This window comes from Schistocerca americana, unplaced genomic scaffold (genome assembly GCF_021461395.2).
Source record: "Schistocerca americana isolate TAMUIC-IGC-003095 unplaced genomic scaffold, iqSchAmer2.1 HiC_scaffold_267, whole genome shotgun sequence".
In the NCBI taxonomy this organism is placed as follows: Eukaryota; Metazoa; Arthropoda; class Insecta; order Orthoptera; family Acrididae; genus Schistocerca; species Schistocerca americana.
In genome coordinates this window covers 152,008-178,006 of record NW_025725980.1, presented here as the reverse complement: position 1 = coordinate 178,006, position 25,999 = coordinate 152,008, and the positions used below count along the sequence as shown (strand labels likewise).

The 25,999-nt window shown below is 49.6% G+C and overlaps 45 non-coding genes across 45 annotated transcripts; all 45 read right to left on the bottom strand.

Annotated features, from left to right (window-relative positions):
* Nucleotides 1-271: 271 nt before the first annotated feature.
* On the bottom strand, nucleotides 272-344 carry Trnaf-gaa. The gene has a single exon. It is a non-coding gene; the product is annotated as a tRNA-Phe (tRNA).
* A 590-nt stretch (nucleotides 345-934) lies between these two features.
* On the bottom strand, nucleotides 935-1,016 carry Trnas-uga. The gene has a single exon. It is a non-coding gene; the product is annotated as a tRNA-Ser (tRNA).
* A 702-nt stretch (nucleotides 1,017-1,718) lies between these two features.
* Trnas-cga lies at nucleotides 1,719-1,800 on the bottom strand. The gene has a single exon. It is a non-coding gene; the product is annotated as a tRNA-Ser (tRNA).
* A 138-nt stretch (nucleotides 1,801-1,938) lies between these two features.
* Trnak-uuu lies at nucleotides 1,939-2,011 on the bottom strand. Its single transcript has one exon. It is a non-coding gene; the product is annotated as a tRNA-Lys (tRNA).
* A 539-nt stretch (nucleotides 2,012-2,550) lies between these two features.
* Trnaf-gaa lies at nucleotides 2,551-2,623 on the bottom strand. Its single transcript has one exon. It is a non-coding gene; the product is annotated as a tRNA-Phe (tRNA).
* Nucleotides 2,624-3,213: 590 nt separating this feature from the next.
* Trnas-uga lies at nucleotides 3,214-3,295 on the bottom strand. The gene has a single exon. It is a non-coding gene; the product is annotated as a tRNA-Ser (tRNA).
* A 702-nt stretch (nucleotides 3,296-3,997) lies between these two features.
* Trnas-cga lies at nucleotides 3,998-4,079 on the bottom strand. Its single transcript has one exon. It is a non-coding gene; the product is annotated as a tRNA-Ser (tRNA).
* Nucleotides 4,080-4,217: 138 nt separating this feature from the next.
* Nucleotides 4,218-4,290, bottom strand: Trnak-uuu. Its single transcript has one exon. It is a non-coding gene; the product is annotated as a tRNA-Lys (tRNA).
* A 539-nt stretch (nucleotides 4,291-4,829) lies between these two features.
* Trnaf-gaa lies at nucleotides 4,830-4,902 on the bottom strand. The gene has a single exon. It is a non-coding gene; the product is annotated as a tRNA-Phe (tRNA).
* Nucleotides 4,903-5,492: 590 nt separating this feature from the next.
* On the bottom strand, nucleotides 5,493-5,574 carry Trnas-uga. The gene has a single exon. It is a non-coding gene; the product is annotated as a tRNA-Ser (tRNA).
* A 702-nt stretch (nucleotides 5,575-6,276) lies between these two features.
* Trnas-cga lies at nucleotides 6,277-6,358 on the bottom strand. Its single transcript has one exon. It is a non-coding gene; the product is annotated as a tRNA-Ser (tRNA).
* Nucleotides 6,359-6,496: 138 nt separating this feature from the next.
* Nucleotides 6,497-6,569, bottom strand: Trnak-uuu. Its single transcript has one exon. It is a non-coding gene; the product is annotated as a tRNA-Lys (tRNA).
* Nucleotides 6,570-7,108: 539 nt separating this feature from the next.
* Nucleotides 7,109-7,181, bottom strand: Trnaf-gaa. Its single transcript has one exon. It is a non-coding gene; the product is annotated as a tRNA-Phe (tRNA).
* Nucleotides 7,182-7,771: 590 nt separating this feature from the next.
* Nucleotides 7,772-7,853, bottom strand: Trnas-uga. The gene has a single exon. It is a non-coding gene; the product is annotated as a tRNA-Ser (tRNA).
* Nucleotides 7,854-8,555: 702 nt separating this feature from the next.
* Trnas-cga lies at nucleotides 8,556-8,637 on the bottom strand. Its single transcript has one exon. It is a non-coding gene; the product is annotated as a tRNA-Ser (tRNA).
* Nucleotides 8,638-8,775: 138 nt separating this feature from the next.
* Trnak-uuu lies at nucleotides 8,776-8,848 on the bottom strand. The gene has a single exon. It is a non-coding gene; the product is annotated as a tRNA-Lys (tRNA).
* Nucleotides 8,849-9,387: 539 nt separating this feature from the next.
* Nucleotides 9,388-9,460, bottom strand: Trnaf-gaa. The gene has a single exon. It is a non-coding gene; the product is annotated as a tRNA-Phe (tRNA).
* Nucleotides 9,461-10,050: 590 nt separating this feature from the next.
* On the bottom strand, nucleotides 10,051-10,132 carry Trnas-uga. The gene has a single exon. It is a non-coding gene; the product is annotated as a tRNA-Ser (tRNA).
* Nucleotides 10,133-10,834: 702 nt separating this feature from the next.
* Trnas-cga lies at nucleotides 10,835-10,916 on the bottom strand. The gene has a single exon. It is a non-coding gene; the product is annotated as a tRNA-Ser (tRNA).
* Nucleotides 10,917-11,054: 138 nt separating this feature from the next.
* Nucleotides 11,055-11,127, bottom strand: Trnak-uuu. The gene has a single exon. It is a non-coding gene; the product is annotated as a tRNA-Lys (tRNA).
* A 539-nt stretch (nucleotides 11,128-11,666) lies between these two features.
* Trnaf-gaa lies at nucleotides 11,667-11,739 on the bottom strand. Its single transcript has one exon. It is a non-coding gene; the product is annotated as a tRNA-Phe (tRNA).
* A 590-nt stretch (nucleotides 11,740-12,329) lies between these two features.
* Nucleotides 12,330-12,411, bottom strand: Trnas-uga. The gene has a single exon. It is a non-coding gene; the product is annotated as a tRNA-Ser (tRNA).
* Nucleotides 12,412-13,113: 702 nt separating this feature from the next.
* Nucleotides 13,114-13,195, bottom strand: Trnas-cga. The gene has a single exon. It is a non-coding gene; the product is annotated as a tRNA-Ser (tRNA).
* A 138-nt stretch (nucleotides 13,196-13,333) lies between these two features.
* Nucleotides 13,334-13,406, bottom strand: Trnak-uuu. The gene has a single exon. It is a non-coding gene; the product is annotated as a tRNA-Lys (tRNA).
* A 539-nt stretch (nucleotides 13,407-13,945) lies between these two features.
* On the bottom strand, nucleotides 13,946-14,018 carry Trnaf-gaa. The gene has a single exon. It is a non-coding gene; the product is annotated as a tRNA-Phe (tRNA).
* Nucleotides 14,019-14,608: 590 nt separating this feature from the next.
* Nucleotides 14,609-14,690, bottom strand: Trnas-uga. Its single transcript has one exon. It is a non-coding gene; the product is annotated as a tRNA-Ser (tRNA).
* A 702-nt stretch (nucleotides 14,691-15,392) lies between these two features.
* On the bottom strand, nucleotides 15,393-15,474 carry Trnas-cga. The gene has a single exon. It is a non-coding gene; the product is annotated as a tRNA-Ser (tRNA).
* A 138-nt stretch (nucleotides 15,475-15,612) lies between these two features.
* Trnak-uuu lies at nucleotides 15,613-15,685 on the bottom strand. Its single transcript has one exon. It is a non-coding gene; the product is annotated as a tRNA-Lys (tRNA).
* Nucleotides 15,686-16,224: 539 nt separating this feature from the next.
* Nucleotides 16,225-16,297, bottom strand: Trnaf-gaa. The gene has a single exon. It is a non-coding gene; the product is annotated as a tRNA-Phe (tRNA).
* Nucleotides 16,298-16,887: 590 nt separating this feature from the next.
* Nucleotides 16,888-16,969, bottom strand: Trnas-uga. Its single transcript has one exon. It is a non-coding gene; the product is annotated as a tRNA-Ser (tRNA).
* Nucleotides 16,970-17,671: 702 nt separating this feature from the next.
* Nucleotides 17,672-17,753, bottom strand: Trnas-cga. The gene has a single exon. It is a non-coding gene; the product is annotated as a tRNA-Ser (tRNA).
* A 138-nt stretch (nucleotides 17,754-17,891) lies between these two features.
* Trnak-uuu lies at nucleotides 17,892-17,964 on the bottom strand. Its single transcript has one exon. It is a non-coding gene; the product is annotated as a tRNA-Lys (tRNA).
* A 539-nt stretch (nucleotides 17,965-18,503) lies between these two features.
* Trnaf-gaa lies at nucleotides 18,504-18,576 on the bottom strand. The gene has a single exon. It is a non-coding gene; the product is annotated as a tRNA-Phe (tRNA).
* Nucleotides 18,577-19,166: 590 nt separating this feature from the next.
* Nucleotides 19,167-19,248, bottom strand: Trnas-uga. Its single transcript has one exon. It is a non-coding gene; the product is annotated as a tRNA-Ser (tRNA).
* Nucleotides 19,249-19,950: 702 nt separating this feature from the next.
* Trnas-cga lies at nucleotides 19,951-20,032 on the bottom strand. Its single transcript has one exon. It is a non-coding gene; the product is annotated as a tRNA-Ser (tRNA).
* A 138-nt stretch (nucleotides 20,033-20,170) lies between these two features.
* Trnak-uuu lies at nucleotides 20,171-20,243 on the bottom strand. The gene has a single exon. It is a non-coding gene; the product is annotated as a tRNA-Lys (tRNA).
* A 539-nt stretch (nucleotides 20,244-20,782) lies between these two features.
* Nucleotides 20,783-20,855, bottom strand: Trnaf-gaa. The gene has a single exon. It is a non-coding gene; the product is annotated as a tRNA-Phe (tRNA).
* A 590-nt stretch (nucleotides 20,856-21,445) lies between these two features.
* Trnas-uga lies at nucleotides 21,446-21,527 on the bottom strand. The gene has a single exon. It is a non-coding gene; the product is annotated as a tRNA-Ser (tRNA).
* Nucleotides 21,528-22,229: 702 nt separating this feature from the next.
* Nucleotides 22,230-22,311, bottom strand: Trnas-cga. The gene has a single exon. It is a non-coding gene; the product is annotated as a tRNA-Ser (tRNA).
* Nucleotides 22,312-22,449: 138 nt separating this feature from the next.
* Nucleotides 22,450-22,522, bottom strand: Trnak-uuu. The gene has a single exon. It is a non-coding gene; the product is annotated as a tRNA-Lys (tRNA).
* A 539-nt stretch (nucleotides 22,523-23,061) lies between these two features.
* On the bottom strand, nucleotides 23,062-23,134 carry Trnaf-gaa. Its single transcript has one exon. It is a non-coding gene; the product is annotated as a tRNA-Phe (tRNA).
* Nucleotides 23,135-23,724: 590 nt separating this feature from the next.
* On the bottom strand, nucleotides 23,725-23,806 carry Trnas-uga. The gene has a single exon. It is a non-coding gene; the product is annotated as a tRNA-Ser (tRNA).
* Nucleotides 23,807-24,508: 702 nt separating this feature from the next.
* On the bottom strand, nucleotides 24,509-24,590 carry Trnas-cga. The gene has a single exon. It is a non-coding gene; the product is annotated as a tRNA-Ser (tRNA).
* Nucleotides 24,591-24,728: 138 nt separating this feature from the next.
* Trnak-uuu lies at nucleotides 24,729-24,801 on the bottom strand. Its single transcript has one exon. It is a non-coding gene; the product is annotated as a tRNA-Lys (tRNA).
* A 539-nt stretch (nucleotides 24,802-25,340) lies between these two features.
* Nucleotides 25,341-25,413, bottom strand: Trnaf-gaa. The gene has a single exon. It is a non-coding gene; the product is annotated as a tRNA-Phe (tRNA).
* Between the last annotated feature and the right edge of the window lie 586 nt (nucleotides 25,414-25,999).

The window sequence follows — 25,999 nt, the reverse complement described above, 5'->3', positions numbered from 1 at the left end:
GCATTTCGAATGCAATGTTTCCCACGCTTTCGCTCATTTCACGGTTCCGTTGAAGACGTTCTTCACCACCTGACACAGAAAAAGGAATGCAGTCGGTAGGATATTTTTAATTCTTTTGCTTCTAGGGGAGTTAGTTGTCTAGTGAGTTCCTCTTATGGCATGCACTAGACAACCAGAACAGCTACAGGAGAGAGTCATTTTTGTTGTCAGCGGTAGTTGCATTATCACAAACGCAGAGTAATTCCATTGGCGTCGCATCAAAACGAATACCTGCCGAAACCCGGGATCGAACCAGGGACCTTTAGATCTTCAGTCTAACGCTCTCCCAACTGAGCTATTTCGGCTGACGTTGAACGTTGCCATTTGCATGTGTTCGTTAACCTCTGCCTCGTTGCCAATTTCACAGTCACCTTCGTCTGATAAGACACAGGGGCGCTGAAAGGCGAGCAGCCGATGCAGTGAAGTTCCACACACATTTCTTCTTCTTCCGTCATCGTAACAAGCAAACATGTCGACTCGATTCGTGTAATATTGACTTCGCTGACGCTAGAAAACCCGTGCTATATCGATGCCAGGGGCAACTCGTGTGCGGAGAACGAGACACAAGAAGGAGTGAGTCTCTCCACCGTATGAGAGGCAGTATCTAGCAGATACACACGGTAAAACATACGACTTGCGTTAGCTCATAAATTGCTACACGTCATCGTCTGCAAGCTAAAATGGACACATCTGCACTGCCCAGTGAGGCGACACTTGTACTAACACCAGGTGGACGGCTGTGAGACGCGGAGATGAGCTGCGGCTTCTGGGCGCGACTGTAACGCTGCGCCCTGGATCAAATAGCACTGCACATTGCTGGTGACCCACGTGTTTAGTAGTGACGCAACTGCTAGGATGCAGCTGAACGTCCGCCTTTTGAGAGCGAGAAAATTTTCGCAGTCGGCAGGACTCGAACCTACGCTCCCAGAGGGAATCTGATTTCAAGTCAGACGCCTTAACCACTCGGCCACGACTGCCGGTGGCGGAAGCGACTCCCGACAACTGAAACCGCCATCTTTAGAAGCAATCTGATGGCAGAAAACGGCGTGGCCTCACTCTTTTCTGTAGGGTTTCCATTAGCCGTTACGAAAGTGTATTAATTTTCGCCCAGACAGGGACTTGAACCCAGGACCCTTTGGTTGAAAACCTAGCGCTCTACCGACACAGCTATGCGGGCCCACGCACGAGCATTATCGTACAGCTGCGCGGTGCGCGAGTGATTCGTATGTCGTAATTACTGGCTTATGGCTCCAATGGCGACTTCACCGACTTCCCACTGACGCACCGCTGACGCTAGTTTTCTGTCGTCTTAAAACGATCGACATACCTCCAAGCAGCTGCGAGATCTTAAGAAAAGAAACGCTGCACCACTGCTTTGGCCGCACTCGAGTGATGGAAATTGCGATTCTTAAAAAGAAAATGAAATGTTCGCTCTGTCCATCACTTTCGAGCACATCTGTGAACTCACGATCTCAGCGACGGCTTTCTGCAGTCCCAGCGTCAGTGTCAGTGTGAGGTGAACCGATAGCCACAGTAAGCAGCGGTCGTCGCGAAAACTCAGTATTCTTAAAACGGAAATTTTCGTCTTGTTGAGAATGGCGTCACTGGTTTGCACCCGCATTCGCCCACGCATGTCACATGTGTGCGAAAATGTTTGCTCCTCTGTACGCAAAATCGCACGCAGCCGGTAGGATTCGAACCTACGCTCCCAGAGGGAATCTGATTTCGAGTCAGACGCCTTAACCACTCGGCCACGACTGCCGTTAGCGCGGTGTTCTCCCGACACATGCAACTGCTACCGTTTAAAGCACTGTGGTGTCAGTAAACGGCGTAACTGCATTATTTTCCGTAGCGTTTCCACCGCTACCAGACGAATCGCTACCAAAGTGTTAAAATTTCCGCCTCGACGGGGACTTGAACCCTGGACCCTTAGGTTAAAAGCCTAATGCTCTACCAACTGAGCTATTCGGGCTCAGACGAGGCTGCAAAACCTCCCACAATGCACAACTATACATTGACTCATGTCCTTTACTGTTGTGCAATCGCTGTATGGGGCCGTTACTAATAAAACGTCGCCTACATGCTGTCTACAAACTTATCACGCTAAGCTCGTAACACACTCTCGAAGACTGCTGGCACACGATGTAACAACAAATTGCACTAGTTGTTACGCCTCATACGTCGGAGCAGAGAATTTACGTGTTTTGTCGACACTCACTGGGCAATTGGAAAATTCACAAGCATTTCGAATGCAATGTTTCCCACGCTTTCGCTCATTTCACGGTTCCGTTGAAGACGTTCTTCACCACCTGACACAGAAAAAGGAATGCAGTCGGTAGGATATTTTTAATTCTTTTGCTTCTAGGGGAGTTAGTTGTCTAGTGAGTTCCTCTTATGGCATGCACTAGACAACCAGAACAGCTACAGGAGAGAGTCATTTTTGTTGTCAGCGGTAGTTGCATTATCACAAACGCAGAGTAATTCCATTGGCGTCGCATCAAAACGAATACCTGCCGAAACCCGGGATCGAACCAGGGACCTTTAGATCTTCAGTCTAACGCTCTCCCAACTGAGCTATTTCGGCTGACGTTGAACGTTGCCATTTGCATGTGTTCGTTAACCTCTGCCTCGTTGCCAATTTCACAGTCACCTTCGTCTGATAAGACACAGGGGCGCTGAAAGGCGAGCAGCCGATGCAGTGAAGTTCCACACACATTTCTTCTTCTTCCGTCATCGTAACAAGCAAACATGTCGACTCGATTCGTGTAACATTGACTTCGCTGACGCTAGAAAACCCGTGCTATATCGATGCCAGGGGCAACTCGTGTGCGGAGAACGAGACACAAGAAGGAGTGAGTCTCTCCACCGTATGAGAGGCAGTATCTAGCAGATACACACGGTAAAACATACGACTTGCGTTAGCTCATAAATTGCTACACGTCATCGTCTGCAAGCTAAAATGGACACATCTGCACTGCCCAGTGAGGCGACACTTGTACTAACACCAGGTGGACGGCTGTGAGACGCGGAGATGAGCTGCGGCTTCTGGGCGCGACTGTAACGCTGCGCCCTGGATCAAATAGCACTGCACATTGCTGGTGACCCACGTGTTTAGTAGTGACGCAACTGCTAGGATGCAGCTGAACGTCCGCCTTTTGAGAGCGAGAAAATTTTCGCAGTCGGCAGGACTCGAACCTACGCTCCCAGAGGGAATCTGATTTCAAGTCAGACGCCTTAACCACTCGGCCACGACTGCCGGTGGCGGAAGCGACTCCCGACAACTGAAACCGCCATCTTTAGAAGCAATCTGATGGCAGAAAACGGCGTGGCCTCACTCTTTTCTGTAGGGTTTCCATTAGCCGTTACGAAAGTGTATTAATTTTCGCCCAGACAGGGACTTGAACCCAGGACCCTTTGGTTGAAAACCTAGCGCTCTACCGACTCAGCTATGCGGGCCCACGCACGAGCATTATCGTACAGCTGCGCGGTGCGCGAGTGATTCGTATGTCGTAATTACTGGCTTATGGCTCCAATGGCGACTTCACCGACTTCCCACTGACGCACCGCTGACGCTAGTTTTCTGTCGTCTTAAAACGATCGACATACCTCCAAGCAGCTGCGAGATCTTAAGAAAAGAAACGCTGCACCACTGCTTTGGCCGCACTCGAGTGATGGAAATTGCGATTCTTAAAAAGAAAATGAAATGTTCGCTCTGTCCATCACTTTCGAGCACATCTGTGAACTCACGATCTCAGCGACGGCTTTCTGCAGTCCCAGCGTCAGTGTCAGTGTGAGGTGAACCGATAGCCACAGTAAGCAGCGGTCGTCGCGAAAACTCAGTATTCTTAAAACGGAAATTTTCGTCTTGTTGAGAATGGCGTCACTGGTTTGCACCCGCATTCGCCCACGCATGTCACATGTGTGCGAAAATGTTTGCTCCTCTGTACGCAAAATCGCACGCAGCCGGTAGGATTCGAACCTACGCTCCCAGAGGGAATCTGATTTCGAGTCAGACGCCTTAACCACTCGGCCACGACTGCCGTTAGCGCGGTGTTCTCCCGACACATGTAACTGCTACCGTTTAAAGCACTGTGGTGTCAGTAAACGGCGTAACTGCATTATTTTCCGTAGCGTTTCCACCGCTACCAGACGAATCGCTACCAAAGTGTTAAAATTTCCGCCTCGACGGGGACTTGAACCCTGGACCCTTAGGTTAAAAGCCTAATGCTCTACCAACTGAGCTATTCGGGCTCAGACGAGGCTGCAAAACCTCCCACAATGCACAACTATACATTGACTCATGTCCTTTACTGTTGTGCAATCGCTGTATGGGGCCGTTACTAATAAAACGTCGCCTACATGCTGTCTACAAACTTATCACGCTAAGCTCGTAACACACTCTCGAAGACTGCTGGCACACGATGTAACAACAAATTGCACTAGTTGTTACGCCTCATACGTCGGAGCAGAGAATTTACGTGTTTTGTCGACACTCACTGGGCAATTGGAAAATTCACAAGCATTTCGAATGCAATGTTTCCCACGCTTTCGCTCATTTCACGGTTCCGTTGAAGACGTTCTTCACCACCTGACACAGAAAAAGGAATGCAGTCGGTAGGATATTTTTAATTCTTTTGCTTCTAGGGGAGTTAGTTGTCTAGTGAGTTCCTCTTATGGCATGCACTAGACAACCAGAACAGCTACAGGAGAGAGTCATTTTTGTTGTCAGCGGTAGTTGCATTATCACAAACGCAGAGTAATTCCATTGGCGTCGCATCAAAACGAATACCTGCCGAAACCCGGGATCGAACCAGGGACCTTTAGATCTTCAGTCTAACGCTCTCCCAACTGAGCTATTTCGGCTGACGTTGAACGTTGCCATTTGCATGTGTTCGTTAACCTCTGCCTCGTTGCCAATTTCACAGTCACCTTCGTCTGATAAGACACAGGGGCGCTGAAAGGCGAGCAGCCGATGCAGTGAAGTTCCACACACATTTCTTCTTCTTCCGTCATCGTAACAAGCAAACATGTCGACTCGATTCGTGTAATATTGACTTCGCTGACGCTAGAAAACCCGTGCTATATCGATGCCAGGGGCAACTCGTGTGCGGAGAACGAGACACAAGAAGGAGTGAGTCTCTCCACCGTATGAGAGGCAGTATCTAGCAGATACACACGGTAAAACATACGACTTGCGTTAGCTCATAAATTGCTACACGTCATCGTCTGCAAGCTAAAATGGACACATCTGCACTGCCCAGTGAGGCGACACTTGTACTAACACCAGGTGGACGGCTGTGAGACGCGGAGATGAGCTGCGGCTTCTGGGCGCGACTGTAACGCTGCGCCCTGGATCAAATAGCACTGCACATTGCTGGTGACCCACGTGTTTAGTAGTGACGCAACTGCTAGGATGCAGCTGAACGTCCGCCTTTTGAGAGCGAGAAAATTTTCGCAGTCGGCAGGACTCGAACCTACGCTCCCAGAGGGAATCTGATTTCAAGTCAGACGCCTTAACCACTCGGCCACGACTGCCGGTGGCGGAAGCGACTCCCGACAACTGAAACCGCCATCTTTAGAAGCAATCTGATGGCAGAAAACGGCGTGGCCTCACTCTTTTCTGTAGGGTTTCCATTAGCCGTTACGAAAGTGTATTAATTTTCGCCCAGACAGGGACTTGAACCCAGGACCCTTTGGTTGAAAACCTAGCGCTCTACCGACTCAGCTATGCGGGCCCACGCACGAGCATTATCGTACAGCTGCGCGGTGCGCGAGTGATTCGTATGTCGTAATTACTGGCTTATGGCTCCAATGGCGACTTCACCGACTTCCCACTGACGCACCGCTGACGCTAGTTTTCTGTCGTCTTAAAACGATCGACATACCTCCAAGCAGCTGCGAGATCTTAAGAAAAGAAACGCTGCACCACTGCTTTGGCCGCACTCGAGTGATGGAAATTGCGATTCTTAAAAAGAAAATGAAATGTTCGCTCTGTCCATCACTTTCGAGCACATCTGTGAACTCACGATCTCAGCGACGGCTTTCTGCAGTCCCAGCGTCAGTGTCAGTGTGAGGTGAACCGATAGCCACAGTAAGCAGCGGTCGTCGCGAAAACTCAGTATTCTTAAAACGGAAATTTTCGTCTTGTTGAGAATGGCGTCACTGGTTTGCACCCGCATTCGCCCACGCATGTCACATGTGTGCGAAAATGTTTGCTCCTCTGTACGCAAAATCGCACGCAGCCGGTAGGATTCGAACCTACGCTCCCAGAGGGAATCTGATTTCGAGTCAGACGCCTTAACCACTCGGCCACGACTGCCGTTAGTGCGGTGTTCTCCCGACACATGCAACTGCTACCGTTTAAAGCACTGTGGTGTCAGTAAACGGCGTAACTGCATTATTTTCCGTAGCGTTTCCACCGCTACCAGACGAATCGCTACCAAAGTGTTAAAATTTCCGCCTCGACGGGGACTTGAACCCTGGACCCTTAGGTTAAAAGCCTAATGCTCTACCAACTGAGCTATTCGGGCTCAGACGAGGCTGCAAAACCTCCCACAATGCACAACCATACATTGACTCATGTCCTTTACTGTTGTGCAATCGCTGTATGGGGCCGTTACTAATAAAACGTCGCCTACATGCTGTCTACAAACTTATCACGCTAAGCTCGTAACACACTCTCGAAGACTGCTGGCACACGATGTAACAACAAATTGCACTAGTTGTTACGCCTCATACGTCGGAGCAGAGAATTTACGTGTTTTGTCGACACTCACTGGGCAATTGGAAAATTCACAAGCATTTCGAATGCAATGTTTCCCACGCTTTCGCTCATTTCACGGTTCCGTTGAAGACGTTCTTCACCACCTGACACAGAAAAAGGAATGCAGTCGGTAGGATATTTTTAATTCTTTTGCTTCTAGGGGAGTTAGTTGTCTAGTGAGTTCCTCTTATGGCATGCACTAGACAACCAGAACAGCTACAGGAGAGAGTCATTTTTGTTGTCAGCGGTAGTTGCATTATCACAAACGCAGAGTAATTCCATTGGCGTCGCATCAAAACGAATACCTGCCGAAACCCGGGATCGAACCAGGGACCTTTAGATCTTCAGTCTAACGCTCTCCCAACTGAGCTATTTCGGCTGACGTTGAACGTTGCCATTTGCATGTGTTCGTTAACCTCTGCCTCGTTGCCAATTTCACAGTCACCTTCGTCTGATAAGACACAGGGGCGCTGAAAGGCGAGCAGCCGATGCAGTGAAGTTCCACACACATTTCTTCTTCTTCCGTCATCGTAACAAGCAAACATGTCGACTCGATTCGTGTAATATTGACTTCGCTGACGCTAGAAAACCCGTGCTATATCGATGCCAGGGGCAACTCGTGTGCGGAGAACGAGACACAAGAAGGAGTGAGTCTCTCCACCGTATGAGAGGCAGTATCTAGCAGATACACACGGTAAAACATACGACTTGCGTTAGCTCATAAATTGCTACACGTCATCGTCTGCAAGCTAAAATGGACACATCTGCACTGCCCAGTGAGGCGACACTTGTACTAACACCAGGTGGACGGCTGTGAGACGCGGAGATGAGCTGCGGCTTCTGGGCGCGACTGTAACGCTGCGCCCTGGATCAAATAGCACTGCACATTGCTGGTGACCCACGTGTTTAGTAGTGACGCAACTGCTAGGATGCAGCTGAACGTCCGCCTTTTGAGAGCGAGAAAATTTTCGCAGTCGGCAGGACTCGAACCTACGCTCCCAGAGGGAATCTGATTTCAAGTCAGACGCCTTAACCACTCGGCCACGACTGCCGGTGGCGGAAGCGACTCCCGACAACTGAAACCGCCATCTTTAGAAGCAATCTGATGGCAGAAAACGGCGTGGCCTCACTCTTTTCTGTAGGGTTTCCATTAGCCGTTACGAAAGTGTATTAATTTTCGCCCAGACAGGGACTTGAACCCAGGACCCTTTGGTTGAAAACCTAGCGCTCTACCGACACAGCTATGCGGGCCCACGCACGAGCATTATCGTACAGCTGCGCGGTGCGCGAGTGATTCGTATGTCGTAATTACTGGCTTATGGCTCCAATGGCGACTTCACCGACTTCCCACTGACGCACCGCTGACGCTAGTTTTCTGTCGTCTTAAAACGATCGACATACCTCCAAGCAGCTGCGAGATCTTAAGAAAAGAAACGCTGCACCACTGCTTTGGCCGCACTCGAGTGATGGAAATTGCGATTCTTAAAAAGAAAATGAAATGTTCGCTCTGTCCATCACTTTCGAGCACATCTGTGAACTCACGATCTCAGCGACGGCTTTCTGCAGTCCCAGCGTCAGTGTCAGTGTGAGGTGAACCGATAGCCACAGTAAGCAGCGGTCGTCGCGAAAACTCAGTATTCTTAAAACGGAAATTTTCGTCTTGTTGAGAATGGCGTCACTGGTTTGCACCCGCATTCGCCCACGCATGTCACATGTGTGCGAAAATGTTTGCTCCTCTGTACGCAAAATCGCACGCAGCCGGTAGGATTCGAACCTACGCTCCCAGAGGGAATCTGATTTCGAGTCAGACGCCTTAACCACTCGGCCACGACTGCCGTTAGCGCGGTGTTCTCCCGACACATGCAACTGCTACCGTTTAAAGCACTGTGGTGTCAGTAAACGGCGTAACTGCATTATTTTCCGTAGCGTTTCCACCGCTACCAGACGAATCGCTACCAAAGTGTTAAAATTTCCGCCTCGACGGGGACTTGAACCCTGGACCCTTAGGTTAAAAGCCTAATGCTCTACCAACTGAGCTATTCGGGCTCAGACGAGGCTGCAAAACCTCCCACAATGCACAACTATACATTGACTCATGTCCTTTACTGTTGTGCAATCGCTGTATGGGGCCGTTACTAATAAAACGTCGCCTACATGCTGTCTACAAACTTATCACGCTAAGCTCGTAACACACTCTCGAAGACTGCTGGCACACGATGTAACAACAAATTGCACTAGTTGTTACGCCTCATACGTCGGAGCAGAGAATTTACGTGTTTTGTCGACACTCACTGGGCAATTGGAAAATTCACAAGCATTTCGAATGCAATGTTTCCCACGCTTTCGCTCATTTCACGGTTCCGTTGAAGACGTTCTTCACCACCTGACACAGAAAAAGGAATGCAGTCGGTAGGATATTTTTAATTCTTTTGCTTCTAGGGGAGTTAGTTGTCTAGTGAGTTCCTCTTATGGCATGCACTAGACAACCAGAACAGCTACAGGAGAGAGTCATTTTTGTTGTCAGCGGTAGTTGCATTATCACAAACGCAGAGTAATTCCATTGGCGTCGCATCAAAACGAATACCTGCCGAAACCCGGGATCGAACCAGGGACCTTTAGATCTTCAGTCTAACGCTCTCCCAACTGAGCTATTTCGGCTGACGTTGAACGTTGCCATTTGCATGTGTTCGTTAACCTCTGCCTCGTTGCCAATTTCACAGTCACCTTCGTCTGATAAGACACAGGGGCGCTGAAAGGCGAGCAGCCGATGCAGTGAAGTTCCACACACATTTCTTCTTCTTCCGTCATCGTAACAAGCAAACATGTCGACTCGATTCGTGTAATATTGACTTCGCTGACGCTAGAAAACCCGTGCTATATCGATGCCAGGGGCAACTCGTGTGCGGAGAACGAGACACAAGAAGGAGTGAGTCTCTCCACCGTATGAGAGGCAGTATCTAGCAGATACACACGGTAAAACATACGACTTGCGTTAGCTCATAAATTGCTACACGTCATCGTCTGCAAGCTAAAATGGACACATCTGCACTGCCCAGTGAGGCGACACTTGTACTAACACCAGGTGGACGGCTGTGAGACGCGGAGATGAGCTGCGGCTTCTGGGCGCGACTGTAACGCTGCGCCCTGGATCAAATAGCACTGCACATTGCTGGTGACCCACGTGTTTAGTAGTGACGCAACTGCTAGGATGCAGCTGAACGTCCGCCTTTTGAGAGCGAGAAAATTTTCGCAGTCGGCAGGACTCGAACCTACGCTCCCAGAGGGAATCTGATTTCAAGTCAGACGCCTTAACCACTCGGCCACGACTGCCGGTGGCGGAAGCGACTCCCGACAACTGAAACCGCCATCTTTAGAAGCAATCTGATGGCAGAAAACGGCGTGGCCTCACTCTTTTCTGTAGGGTTTCCATTAGCCGTTACGAAAGTGTATTAATTTTCGCCCAGACAGGGACTTGAACCCAGGACCCTTTGGTTGAAAACCTAGCGCTCTACCAACTCAGCTATGCGGGCCCACGCACGAGCATTATCGTACAGCTGCGCGGTGCGCGAGTGATTCGTGTGTCGTAATTACTGGCTTATGGCTCCAATGGCGACTTCACCGACTTCCCACTGACGCACCGCTGACGCTAGTTTTCTGTCGTCTTAAAACGATCGACATACCTCCAAGCAGCTGCGAGATCTTAAGAAAAGAAACGCTGCACCACTGCTTTGGCCGCACTCGAGTGATGGAAATTGCGATTCTTAAAAAGAAAATGAAATGTTCGCTCTGTCCATCACTTTCGAGCACATCTGTGAACTCACGATCTCAGCGACGGCTTTCTGCAGTCCCAGCGTCAGTGTCAGTGTGAGGTGAACCGATAGCCACAGTAAGCAGCGGTCGTCGCGAAAACTCAGTATTCTTAAAACGGAAATTTTCGTCTTGTTGAGAATGGCGTCACTGGTTTGCACCCGCATTCGCCCACGCATGTCACATGTGTGCGAAAATGTTTGCTCCTCTGTACGCAAAATCGCACGCAGCCGGTAGGATTCGAACCTACGCTCCCAGAGGGAATCTGATTTCGAGTCAGACGCCTTAACCACTCGGCCACGACTGCCGTTAGCGCGGTGTTCTCCCGACACATGCAACTGCTACCGTTTAAAGCACTGTGGTGTCAGTAAACGGCGTAACTGCATTATTTTCCGTAGCGTTTCCACCGCTACCAGACGAATCGCTACCAAAGTGTTAAAATTTCCGCCTCGACGGGGACTTGAACCCTGGACCCTTAGGTTAAAAGCCTAATGCTCTACCAACTGAGCTATTCGGGCTCAGACGAGGCTGCAAAACCTCCCACAATGCACAACTATACATTGACTCATGTCCTTTACTGTTGTGCAATCGCTGTATGGGGCCGTTACTAATAAAACGTCGCCTACATGCTGTCTACAAACTTATCACGCTAAGCTCGTAACACACTCTCGAAGACTGCTGGCACACGATGTAACAACAAATTGCACTAGTTGTTACGCCTCATACGTCGGAGCAGAGAATTTACGTGTTTTGTCGACACTCACTGGGCAATTGGAAAATTCACAAGCATTTCGAATGCAATGTTTCCCACGCTTTCGCTCATTTCACGGTTCCGTTGAAGACGTTCTTCACCACCTGACACAGAAAAAGGAATGCAGTCGGTAGGATATTTTTAATTCTTTTGCTTCTAGGGGAGTTAGTTGTCTAGTGAGTTCCTCTTATGGCATGCACTAGACAACCAGAACAGCTACAGGAGAGAGTCATTTTTGTTGTCAGCGGTAGTTGCATTATCACAAACGCAGAGTAATTCCATTGGCGTCGCATCAAAACGAATACCTGCCGAAACCCGGGATCGAACCAGGGACCTTTAGATCTTCAGTCTAACGCTCTCCCAACTGAGCTATTTCGGCTGACGTTGAACGTTGCCATTTGCATGTGTTCGTTAACCTCTGCCTCGTTGCCAATTTCACAGTCACCTTCGTCTGATAAGACACAGGGGCGCTGAAAGGCGAGCAGCCGATGCAGTGAAGTTCCACACACATTTCTTCTTCTTCCGTCATCGTAACAAGCAAACATGTCGACTCGATTCGTGTAATATTGACTTCGCTGACGCTAGAAAACCCGTGCTATATCGATGCCAGGGGCAACTCGTGTGCGGAGAACGAGACACAAGAAGGAGTGAGTCTCTCCACCGTATGAGAGGCAGTATCTAGCAGATACACACGGTAAAACATACGACTTGCGTTAGCTCATAAATTGCTACACGTCATCGTCTGCAAGCTAAAATGGACACATCTGCACTGCCCAGTGAGGCGACACTTGTACTAACACCAGGTGGACGGCTGTGAGACGCGGAGATGAGCTGCGGCTTCTGGGCGCGACTGTAACGCTGCGCCCTGGATCAAATAGCACTGCACATTGCTGGTGACCCACGTGTTTAGTAGTGACGCAACTGCTAGGATGCAGCTGAACGTCCGCCTTTTGAGAGCGAGAAAATTTTCGCAGTCGGCAGGACTCGAACCTACGCTCCCAGAGGGAATCTGATTTCAAGTCAGACGCCTTAACCACTCGGCCACGACTGCCGGTGGCGGAAGCGACTCCCGACAACTGAAACCGCCATCTTTAGAAGCAATCTGATGGCAGAAAACGGCGTGGCCTCACTCTTTTCTGTAGGGTTTCCATTAGCCGTTACGAAAGTGTATTAATTTTCGCCCAGACAGGGACTTGAACCCAGGACCCTTTGGTTGAAAACCTAGCGCTCTACCGACACAGCTATGCGGGCCCACGCACGAGCATTATCGTACAGCTGCGCGGTGCGCGAGTGATTCGTATGTCGTAATTACTGGCTTATGGCTCCAATGGCGACTTCACCGACTTCCCACTGACGCACCGCTGACGCTAGTTTTCTGTCGTCTTAAAACGATCGACATACCTCCAAGCAGCTGCGAGATCTTAAGAAAAGAAACGCTGCACCACTGCTTTGGCCGCACTCGAGTGATGGAAATTGCGATTCTTAAAAAGAAAATGAAATGTTCGCTCTGTCCATCACTTTCGAGCACATCTGTGAACTCACGATCTCAGCGACGGCTTTCTGCAGTCCCAGCGTCAGTGTCAGTGTGAGGTGAACCGATAGCCACAGTAAGCAGCGGTCGTCGCGAAAACTCAGTATTCTTAAAACGGAAATTTTCGTCTTGTTGAGAATGGCGTCACTGGTTTGCACCCGCATTCGCCCACGCATGTCACATGTGTGCGAAAATGTTTGCTCCTCTGTACGCAAAATCGCACGCAGCCGGTAGGATTCGAACCTACGCTCCCAGAGGGAATCTGATTTCGAGTCAGACGCCTTAACCACTCGGCCACGACTGCCGTTAGCGCGGTGTTCTCCCGACACATGCAACTGCTACCGTTTAAAGCACTGTGGTGTCAGTAAACGGCGTAACTGCATTATTTTCCGTAGCGTTTCCACCGCTACCAGACGAATCGCTACCAAAGTGTTAAAATTTCCGCCTCGACGGGGACTTGAACCCTGGACCCTTAGGTTAAAAGCCTAATGCTCTACCAACTGAGCTATTCGGGCTCAGACGAGGCTGCAAAACCTCCCACAATGCACAACTATACATTGACTCATGTCCTTTACTGTTGTGCAATCGCTGTATGGGGCCGTTACTAATAAAACGTCGCCTACATGCTGTCTACAAACTTATCACGCTAAGCTCGTAACACACTCTCGAAGACTGCTGGCACACGATGTAACAACAAATTGCACTAGTTGTTACGCCTCATACGTCGGAGCAGAGAATTTACGTGTTTTGTCGACACTCACTGGGCAATTGGAAAATTCACAAGCATTTCGAATGCAATGTTTCCCACGCTTTCGCTCATTTCACGGTTCCGTTGAAGACGTTCTTCACCACCTGACACAGAAAAAGGAATGCAGTCGGTAGGATATTTTTAATTCTTTTGCTTCTAGGGGAGTTAGTTGTCTAGTGAGTTCCTCTTATGGCATGCACTAGACAACCAGAACAGCTACAGGAGAGAGTCATTTTTGTTGTCAGCGGTAGTTGCATTATCACAAACGCAGAGTAATTCCATTGGCGTCGCATCAAAACGAATACCTGCCGAAACCCGGGATCGAACCAGGGACCTTTAGATCTTCAGTCTAACGCTCTCCCAACTGAGCTATTTCGGCTGACGTTGAACGTTGCCATTTGCATGTGTTCGTTAACCTCTGCCTCGTTGCCAATTTCACAGTCACCTTCGTCTGATAAGACACAGGGGCGCTGAAAGGCGAGCAGCCGATGCAGTGAAGTTCCACACACATTTCTTCTTCTTCCGTCATCGTAACAAGCAAACATGTCGACTCGATTCGTGTAATATTGACTTCGCTGACGCTAGAAAACCCGTGCTATATCGATGCCAGGGGCAACTCGTGTGCGGAGAACGAGACACAAGAAGGAGTGAGTCTCTCCACCGTATGAGAGGCAGTATCTAGCAGATACACACGGTAAAACATACGACTTGCGTTAGCTCATAAATTGCTACACGTCATCGTCTGCAAGCTAAAATGGACACATCTGCACTGCCCAGTGAGGCGACACTTGTACTAACACCAGGTGGACGGCTGTGAGACGCGGAGATGAGCTGCGGCTTCTGGGCGCGACTGTAACGCTGCGCCCTGGATCAAATAGCACTGCACATTGCTGGTGACCCACGTGTTTAGTAGTGACGCAACTGCTAGGATGCAGCTGAACGTCCGCCTTTTGAGAGCGAGAAAATTTTCGCAGTCGGCAGGACTCGAACCTACGCTCCCAGAGGGAATCTGATTTCAAGTCAGACGCCTTAACCACTCGGCCACGACTGCCGGTGGCGGAAGCGACTCCCGACAACTGAAACCGCCATCTTTAGAAGCAATCTGATGGCAGAAAACGGCGTGGCCTCACTCTTTTCTGTAGGGTTTCCATTAGCCGTTACGAAAGTGTATTAATTTTCGCCCAGACAGGGACTTGAACCCAGGACCCTTTGGTTGAAAACCTAGCGCTCTACCGACTCAGCTATGCGGGCCCACGCACGAGCATTATCGTACAGCTGCGCGGTGCGCGAGTGATTCGTATGTCGTAATTACTGGCTTATGGCTCCAATGGCGACTTCACCGACTTCCCACTGACGCACCGCTGACGCTAGTTTTCTGTCGTCTTAAAACGATCGACATACCTCCAAGCAGCTGCGAGATCTTAAGAAAAGAAACGCTGCACCACTGCTTTGGCCGCACTCGAGTGATGGAAATTGCGATTCTTAAAAAGAAAATGAAATGTTCGCTCTGTCCATCACTTTCGAGCACATCTGTGAACTCACGATCTCAGCGACGGCTTTCTGCAGTCCCAGCGTCAGTGTCAGTGTGAGGTGAACCGATAGCCACAGTAAGCAGCGGTCGTCGCGAAAACTCAGTATTCTTAAAACGGAAATTTTCGTCTTGTTGAGAATGGCGTCACTGGTTTGCACCCGCATTCGCCCACGCATGTCACATGTGTGCGAAAATGTTTGCTCCTCTGTACGCAAAATCGCACGCAGCCGGTAGGATTCGAACCTACGCTCCCAGAGGGAATCTGATTTCGAGTCAGACGCCTTGACCACTCGGCCACGACTGCCGTTAGCGCGGTGTTCTCCCGACACATGCAACTGCTACCGTTTAAAGCACTGTGGTGTCAGTAAACGGCGTAACTGCATTATTTTCCGTAGCGTTTCCACCGCTACCAGACGAATCGCTACCAAAGTGTTAAAATTTCCGCCTCGACGGGGACTTGAACCCTGGACCCTTAGGTTAAAAGCCTAATGCTCTACCAACTGAGCTATTCGGGCTCAGACGAGGCTGCAAAACCTCCCACAATGCACAACTATACATTGACTCATGTCCTTTACTGTTGTGCAATCGCTGTATGGGGCCGTTACTAATAAAACGTCGCCTACATGCTGTCTACAAACTTATCACGCTAAGCTCGTAACACACTCTCGAAGACTGCTGGCACACGATGTAACAACAAATTGCACTAGTTGTTACGCCTCATACGTCGGAGCAGAGAATTTACGTGTTTTGTCGACACTCACTGGGCAATTGGAAAATTCACAAGCATTTCGAATGCAATGTTTCCCACGCTTTCGCTCATTTCACGGTTCCGTTGAAGACGTTCTTCACCACCTGACACAGAAAAAGGAATGCAGTCGGTAGGATATTTTTAATTCTTTTGCTTCTAGGGGAGTTAGTTGTCTAGTGAGTTCCTCTTATGGCATGCACTAGACAACCAGAACAGCTACAGGAGAGAGTCATTTTTGTTGTCAGCGGTAGTTGCATTATCACAAACGCAGAGTAATTCCATTGGCGTCGCATCAAAACGAATACCTGCCGAAACCCGGGATCGAACCAGGGACCTTTAGATCTTCAGTCTAACGCTCTCCCAACTGAGCTATTTCGGCTGACGTTGAACGTTGCCATTTGCATGTGTTCGTTAACCTCTGCCTCGTTGCCAATTTCACAGTCACCTTCGTCTGATAAGACACAGGGGCGCTGAAAGGCGAGCAGCCGATGCAGTGAAGTTCCACACACATTTCTTCTTCTTCCGTCATCGTAACAAGCAAACATGTCGACTCGATTCGTGTAATATTGACTTCGCTGACGCTAGAAAACCCGTGCTATATCGATGCCAGGGGCAACTCGTGTGCGGAGAACGAGACACAAGAAGGAGTGAGTCTCTCCACCGTATGAGAGGCAGTATCTAGCAGATACACACGGTAAAACATACGACTTGCGTTAGCTCATAAATTGCTACACGTCATCGTCTGCAAGCTAAAATGGACACATCTGCACTGCCCAGTGAGGCGACACTTGTACTAACACCAGGTGGACGGCTGTGAGACGCGGAGATGAGCTGCGGCTTCTGGGCGCGACTGTAACGCTGCGCCCTGGATCAAATAGCACTGCACATTGCTGGTGACCCACGTGTTTAGTAGTGACGCAACTGCTAGGATGCAGCTGAACGTCCGCCTTTTGAGAGCGAGAAAATTTTCGCAGTCGGCAGGACTCGAACCTACGCTCCCAGAGGGAATCTGATTTCAAGTCAGACGCCTTAACCACTCGGCCACGACTGCCGGTGGCGGAAGCGACTCCCGACAACTGAAACCGCCATCTTTAGAAGCAATCTGATGGCAGAAAACGGCGTGGCCTCACTCTTTTCTGTAGGGTTTCCATTAGCCGTTACGAAAGTGTATTAATTTTCGCCCAGACAGGGACTTGAACCCAGGACCCTTTGGTTGAAAACCTAGCGCTCTACCGACTCAGCTATGCGGGCCCACGCACGAGCATTATCGTACAGCTGCGCGGTGCGCGAGTGATTCGTATGTCGTAATTACTGGCTTATGGCTCCAATGGCGACTTCACCGACTTCCCACTGACGCACCGCTGACGCTAGTTTTCTGTCGTCTTAAAACGATCGACATACCTCCAAGCAGCTGCGAGATCTTAAGAAAAGAAACGCTGCACCACTGCTTTGGCCGCACTCGAGTGATGGAAATTGCGATTCTTAAAAAGAAAATGAAATGTTCGCTCTGTCCATCACTTTCGAGCACATCTGTGAACTCACGATCTCAGCGACGGCTTTCTGCAGTCCCAGCGTCAGTGTCAGTGTGAGGTGAACCGATAGCCACAGTAAGCAGCGGTCGTCGCGAAAACTCAGTATTCTTAAAACGGAAATTTTCGTCTTGTTGAGAATGGCGTCACTGGTTTGCACCCGCATTCGCCCACGCATGTCACATGTGTGCGAAAATGTTTGCTCCTCTGTACGCAAAATCGCACGCAGCCGGTAGGATTCGAACCTACGCTCCCAGAGGGAATCTGATTTCGAGTCAGACGCCTTAACCACTCGGCCACGACTGCCGTTAGCGCGGTGTTCTCCCGACACATGCAACTGCTACCGTTTAAAGCACTGTGGTGTCAGTAAACGGCGTAACTGCATTATTTTCCGTAGCGTTTCCACCGCTACCAGACGAATCGCTACCAAAGTGTTAAAATTTCCGCCTCGACGGGGACTTGAACCCTGGACCCTTAGGTTAAAAGCCTAATGCTCTACCAACTGAGCTATTCGGGCTCAGACGAGGCTGCAAAACCTCCCACAATGCACAACTATACATTGACTCATGTCCTTTACTGTTGTGCAATCGCTGTATGGGGCCGTTACTAATAAAACGTCGCCTACATGCTGTCTACAAACTTATCACGCTAAGCTCGTAACACACTCTCGAAGACTGCTGGCACACGATGTAACAACAAATTGCACTAGTTGTTACGCCTCATACGTCGGAGCAGAGAATTTACGTGTTTTGTCGACACTCACTGGGCAATTGGAAAATTCACAAGCATTTCGAATGCAATGTTTCCCACGCTTTCGCTCATTTCACGGTTCCGTTGAAGACGTTCTTCACCACCTGACACAGAAAAAGGAATGCAGTCGGTAGGATATTTTTAATTCTTTTGCTTCTAGGGGAGTTAGTTGTCTAGTGAGTTCCTCTTATGGCATGCACTAGACAACCAGAACAGCTACAGGAGAGAGTCATTTTTGTTGTCAGCGGTAGTTGCATTATCACAAACGCAGAGTAATTCCATTGGCGTCGCATCAAAACGAATACCTGCCGAAACCCGGGATCGAACCAGGGACCTTTAGATCTTCAGTCTAACGCTCTCCCAACTGAGCTATTTCGGCTGACGTTGAACGTTGCCATTTGCATGTGTTCGTTAACCTCTGCCTCGTTGCCAATTTCACAGTCACCTTCGTCTGATAAGACACAGGGGCGCTGAAAGGCGAGCAGCCGATGCAGTGAAGTTCCACACACATTTCTTCTTCTTCCGTCATCGTAACAAGCAAACATGTCGACTCGATTCGTGTAATATTGACTTCGCTGACGCTAGAAAACCCGTGCTATATCGATGCCAGGGGCAACTCGTGTGCGGAGAACGAGACACAAGAAGGAGTGAGTCTCTCCACCGTATGAGAGGCAGTATCTAGCAGATACACACGGTAAAACATACGACTTGCGTTAGCTCATAAATTGCTACACGTCATCGTCTGCAAGCTAAAATGGACACATCTGCACTGCCCAGTGAGGCGACACTTGTACTAACACCAGGTGGACGGCTGTGAGACGCGGAGATGAGCTGCGGCTTCTGGGCGCGACTGTAACGCTGCGCCCTGGATCAAATAGCACTGCACATTGCTGGTGACCCACGTGTTTAGTAGTGACGCAACTGCTAGGATGCAGCTGAACGTCCGCCTTTTGAGAGCGAGAAAATTTTCGCAGTCGGCAGGACTCGAACCTACGCTCCCAGAGGGAATCTGATTTCAAGTCAGACGCCTTAACCACTCGGCCACGACTGCCGGTGGCGGAAGCGACTCCCGACAACTGAAACCGCCATCTTTAGAAGCAATCTGATGGCAGAAAACGGCGTGGCCTCACTCTTTTCTGTAGGGTTTCCATTAGCCGTTACGAAAGTGTATTAATTTTCGCCCAGACAGGGACTTGAACCCAGGACCCTTTGGTTGAAAACCTAGCGCTCTACCGACTCAGCTATGCGGGCCCACGCACGAGCATTATCGTACAGCTGCGCGGTGCGCGAGTGATTCGTATGTCGTAATTACTGGCTTATGGCTCCAATGGCGACTTCACCGACTTCCCACTGACGCACCGCTGACGCTAGTTTTCTGTCGTCTTAAAACGATCGACATACCTCCAAGCAGCTGCGAGATCTTAAGAAAAGAAACGCTGCACCACTGCTTTGGCCGCACTCGAGTGATGGAAATTGCGATTCTTAAAAAGAAAATGAAATGTTCGCTCTGTCCATCACTTTCGAGCACATCTGTGAACTCACGATCTCAGCGACGGCTTTCTGCAGTCCCAGCGTCAGTGTCAGTGTGAGGTGAACCGATAGCCACAGTAAGCAGCGGTCGTCGCGAAAACTCAGTATTCTTAAAACGGAAATTTTCGTCTTGTTGAGAATGGCGTCACTGGTTTGCACCCGCATTCGCCCACGCATGTCACATGTGTGCGAAAATGTTTGCTCCTCTGTACGCAAAATCGCACGCAGCCGGTAGGATTCGAACCTACGCTCCCAGAGGGAATCTGATTTCGAGTCAGACGCCTTAACCACTCGGCCACGACTGCCGTTAGCGCGGTGTTCTCCCGACACATGCAACTGCTACCGTTTAAAGCACTGTGGTGTCAGTAAACGGCGTAACTGCATTATTTTCCGTAGCGTTTCCACCGCTACCAGACGAATCGCTACCAAAGTGTTAAAATTTCCGCCTCGACGGGGACTTGAACCCTGGACCCTTAGGTTAAAAGCCTAATGCTCTACCAACTGAGCTATTCGGGCTCAAACGAGGCTGCAAAACCTCCCACAATGCACAACTATACATTGACTCATGTCCTTTACTGTTGTGCAATCGCTGTATGGGGCCGTTACTAATAAAACGTCGCCTACATGCTGTCTACAAACTTATCACGCTAAGCTCGTAACACACTCTCGAAGACTGCTGGCACACGATGTAACAACAAATTGCACTAGTTGTTACGCCTCATACGTCGGAGCAGAGAATTTACGTGTTTTGTCGACACTCACTGGGCAATTGGAAAATTCACAAGCATTTCGAATGCAATGTTTCCCACGCTTTCGCTCATTTCACGGTTCCGTTGAAGACGTTCTTCACCACCTGACACAGAAAAAGGAATGCAGTCGGTAGGATATTTTTAATTCTTTTGCTTCTAGGGGAGTTAGTTGTCTAGTGAGTTCCTCTTATGGCATGCACTAGACAACCAGAACAGCTACAGGAGAGAGTCATTTTTGTTGTCAGCGGTAGTTGCATTATCACAAACGCAGAGTAATTCCATTGGCGTCGCATCAAAACGAATACCTGCCGAAACCCGGGATCGAACCAGGGACCTTTAGATCTTCAGTCTAACGCTCTCCCAACTGAGCTATTTCGGCTGACGTTGAACGTTGCCATTTGCATGTGTTCGTTAACCTCTGCCTCGTTGCCAATTTCACAGTCACCTTCGTCTGATAAGACACAGGGGCGCTGAAAGGCGAGCAGCCGATGCAGTGAAGTTCCACACACATTTCTTCTTCTTCCGTCATCGTAACAAGCAAACATGTCGACTCGATTCGTGTAATATTGACTTCGCTGACGCTAGAAAACCCGTGCTATATCGATGCCAGGGGCAACTCGTGTGCGGAGAACGAGACACAAGAAGGAGTGAGTCTCTCCACCGTATGAGAGGCAGTATCTAGCAGATACACACGGTAAAACATACGACTTGCGTTAGCTCATAAATTGCTACACGTCATCGTCTGCAAGCTAAAATGGACACATCTGCACTGCCCAGTGAGGCGACACTTGTACTAACACCAGGTGGACGGCTGTGAGACGCGGAGATGAGCTGCGGCTTCTGGGCGCGACTGTAACGCTGCGCCCTGGATCAAATAGCACTGCACATTGCTGGTGACCCACGTGTTTAGTAGTGACGCAACTGCTAGGATGCAGCTGAACGTCCGCCTTTTGAGAGCGAGAAAATTTTCGCAGTCGGCAGGACTCGAACCTACGCTCCCAGAGGGAATCTGATTTCAAGTCAGACGCCTTAACCACTCGGCCACGACTGCCGGTGGCGGAAGCGACTCCCGACAACTGAAACCGCCATCTTTAGAAGCAATCTGATGGCAGAAAACGGCGTGGCCTCACTCTTTTCTGTAGGGTTTCCATTAGCCGTTACGAAAGTGTATTAATTTTCGCCCAGACAGGGACTTGAACCCAGGACCCTTTGGTTGAAAACCTAGCGCTCTACCGACTCAGCTATGCGGGCCCACGCACGAGCATTATCGTACAGCTGCGCGGTGCGCGAGTGATTCGTATGTCGTAATTACTGGCTTATGGCTCCAATGGCGACTTCACCGACTTCCCACTGACGCACCGCTGACGCTAGTTTTCTGTCGTCTTAAAACGATCGACATACCTCCAAGCAGCTGCGAGATCTTAAGAAAAGAAACGCTGCACCACTGCTTTGGCCGCACTCGAGTGATGGAAATTGCGATTCTTAAAAAGAAAATGAAATGTTCGCTCTGTCCATCACTTTCGAGCACATCTGTGAACTCACGATCTCAGCGACGGCTTTCTGCAGTCCCAGCGTCAGTGTCAGTGTGAGGTGAACCGATAGCCACAGTAAGCAGCGGTCGTCGCGAAAACTCAGTATTCTTAAAACGGAAATTTTCGTCTTGTTGAGAATGGCGTCACTGGTTTGCACCCGCATTCGCCCACGCATGTCACATGTGTGCGAAAATGTTTGCTCCTCTGTACGCAAAATCGCACGCAGCCGGTAGGATTCGAACCTACGCTCCCAGAGGGAATCTGATTTCGAGTCAGACGCCTTAACCACTCGGCCACGACTGCCGTTAGCGCGGTGTTCTCCCGACACATGCAACTGCTACCGTTTAAAGCACTGTGGTGTCAGTAAACGGCGTAACTGCATTATTTTCCGTAGCGTTTCCACCGCTACCAGACGAATCGCTACCAAAGTGTTAAAATTTCCGCCTCGACGGGGACTTGAACCCTGGACCCTTAGGTTAAAAGCCTAATGCTCTACCAACTGAGCTATTCGGGCTCAGACGAGGCTGCAAAACCTCCCACAATGCACAACTATACATTGACTCATGTCCTTTACTGTTGTGCAATCGCTGTATGGGGCCGTTACTAATAAAACGTCGCCTACATGCTGTCTACAAACTTATCACGCTAAGCTCGTAACACACTCTCGAAGACTGCTGGCACACGATGTAACAACAAATTGCACTAGTTGTTACGCCTCATACGTCGGAGCAGAGAATTTACGTGTTTTGTCGACACTCACTGGGCAATTGGAAAATTCACAAGCATTTCGAATGCAATGTTTCCCACGCTTTCGCTCATTTCACGGTTCCGTTGAAGACGTTCTTCACCACCTGACACAGAAAAAGGAATGCAGTCGGTAGGATATTTTTAATTCTTTTGCTTCTAGGGGAGTTAGTTGTCTAGTGAGTTCCTCTTATGGCATGCACTAGACAACCAGAACAGCTACAGGAGAGAGTCATTTTTGTTGTCAGCGGTAGTTGCATTATCACAAACGCAGAGTAATTCCATTGGCGTCGCATCAAAACGAATACCTGCCGAAACCCGGGATCGAACCAGGGACCTTTAGATCTTCAGTCTAACGCTCTCCCAACTGAGCTATTTCGGCTGACGTTGAACGTTGCCATTTGCATGTGTTCGTTAACCTCTGCCTCGTTGCCAATTTCACAGTCACCTTCGTCTGATAAGACACAGGGGCGCTGAAAGGCGAGCAGCCGATGCAGTGAAGTTCCACACACATTTCTTCTTCTTCCGTCATCGTAACAAGCAAACATGTCGACTCGATTCGTGTAATATTGACTTCGCTGACGCTAGAAAACCCGTGCTATATCGATGCCAGGGGCAACTCGTGTGCGGAGAACGAGACACAAGAAGGAGTGAGTCTCTCCACCGTATGAGAGGCAGTATCTAGCAGATACACACGGTAAAACATACGACTTGCGTTAGCTCATAAATTGCTACACGTCATCGTCTGCAAGCTAAAATGGACACATCTGCACTGCCCAGTGAGGCGACACTTGTACTAACACCAGGTGGACGGCTGTGAGACGCGGAGATGAGCTGCGGCTTCTGGGCGCGACTGTAACGCTGCGCCCTGGATCAAATAGCACTGCACATTGCTGGTGACCCACGTGTTTAGTAGTGACGCAACTGCTAGGATGCAGCTGAACGTCCGCCTTTTGAGAGCGAGAAAATTTTCGCAGTCGGCAGGACTCGAACCTACGCTCCCAGAGGGAATCTGATTTCAAGTCAGACGCCTTAACCACTCGGCCACGACTGCCGGTGGCGGAAGCGACTCCCGACAACTGAAACCGCCATCTTTAGAAGCAATCTGATGGCAGAAAACGGCGTGGCCTCACTCTTTTCTGTAGGGTTTCCATTAGCCGTTACGAAAGTGTATTAATTTTCGCCCAGACAGGGACTTGAACCCAGGACCCTTTGGTTGAAAACCTAGCGCTCTACCGACTCAGCTATGCGGGCCCACGCACGAGCATTATCGTACAGCTGCGCGGTGCGCGAGTGATTCGTATGTCGTAATTACTGGCTTATGGCTCCAATGGCGACTTCACCGACTTCCCACTGACGCACCGCTGACGCTAGTTTTCTGTCGTCTTAAAACGATCGACATACCTCCAAGCAGCTGCGAGATCTTAAGAAAAGAAACGCTGCACCACTGCTTTGGCCGCACTCGAGTGATGGAAATTGCGATTCTTAAAAAGAAAATGAAATGTTCGCTCTGTCCATCACTTTCGAGCACATCTGTGAACTCACGATCTCAGCGACGGCTTTCTGCAGTCCCAGCGTCAGTGTCAGTGTGAGGTGAACCGATAGCCACAGTAAGCAGCGGTCGTCGCGAAAACTCAGTATTCTTAAAACGGAAATTTTCGTCTTGTTGAGAATGGCGTCACTGGTTTGCACCCGCATTCGCCCACGCATGTCACATGTGTGCGAAAATGTTTGCTCCTCTGTACGCAAAATCGCACGCAGCCGGTAGGATTCGAACCTACGCTCCCAGAGGGAATCTGATTTCGAGTCAGACGCCTTAACCACTCGGCCACGACTGCCGTTAGCGCGGTGTTCTCCCGACACATGCAACTGCTACCGTTTAAAGCACTGTGGTGTCAGTAAACGGCGTAACTGCATTATTTTCCGTAGCGTTTCCACCGCTACCAGACGAATCGCTACCAAAGTGTTAAAATTTCCGCCTCGACGGGGACTTGAACCCTGGACCCTTAGGTTAAAAGCCTAATGCTCTACCAACTGAGCTATTCGGGCTCAGACGAGGCTGCAAAACCTCCCACAATGCACAACCATACATTGACTCATGTCCTTTACTGTTGTGCAATCGCTGTATGGGGCCGTTACTAATAAAACGTCGCCTACATGCTGTCTACAAACTTATCACGCTAAGCTCGTAACACACTCTCGAAGACTGCTGGCACACGATGTAACAACAAATTGCACTAGTTGTTACGCCTCATACGTCGGAGCAGAGAATTTACGTGTTTTGTCGACACTCACTGGGCAATTGGAAAATTCACAAGCATTTCGAATGCAATGTTTCCCACGCTTTCGCTCATTTCACGGTTCCGTTGAAGACGTTCTTCACCACCTGACACAGAAAAAGGAATGCAGTCGGTAGGATATTTTTAATTCTTTTGCTTCTAGGGGAGTTAGTTGTCTAGTGAGTTCCTCTTATGGCATGCACTAGACAACCAGAACAGCTACAGGAGAGAGTCATTTTTGTTGTCAGCGGTAGTTGCATTATCACAAACGCAGAGTAATTCCATTGGCGTCGCATCAAAACGAATACCTGCCGAAACCCGGGATCGAACCAGGGACCTTTAGATCTTCAGTCTAACGCTCTCCCAACTGAGCTATTTCGGCTGACGTTGAACGTTGCCATTTGCATGTGTTCGTTAACCTCTGCCTCGTTGCCAATTTCACAGTCACCTTCGTCTGATAAGACACAGGGGCGCTGAAAGGCGAGCAGCCGATGCAGTGAAGTTCCACACACATTTCTTCTTCTTCCGTCATCGTAACAAGCAAACATGTCGACTCGATTCGTGTAATATTGACTTCGCTGACGCTAGAAAACCCGCGCTATATCGATGCCAGGGGCAACTCGTGTGCGGAGAACGAGACACAAGAAGGAGTGAGTCTCTCCACCGTATGAGAGGCAGTATCTAGCAGATACACACGGTAAAACATACGACTTGCGTTAGCTCATAAATTGCTACACGTCATCGTCTGCAAGCTAAAATGGACACATCTGCACTGCCCAGTGAGGCGACACTTGTACTAACACCAGGTGGACGGCTGTGAGACGCGGAGATGAGCTGCGGCTTCTGGGCGCGACTGTAACGCTGCGCCCTGGATCAAATAGCACTGCACATTGCTGGTGACCCACGTGTTTAGTAGTGACGCAACTGCTAGGATGCAGCTGAACGTCCGCCTTTTGAGAGCGAGAAAA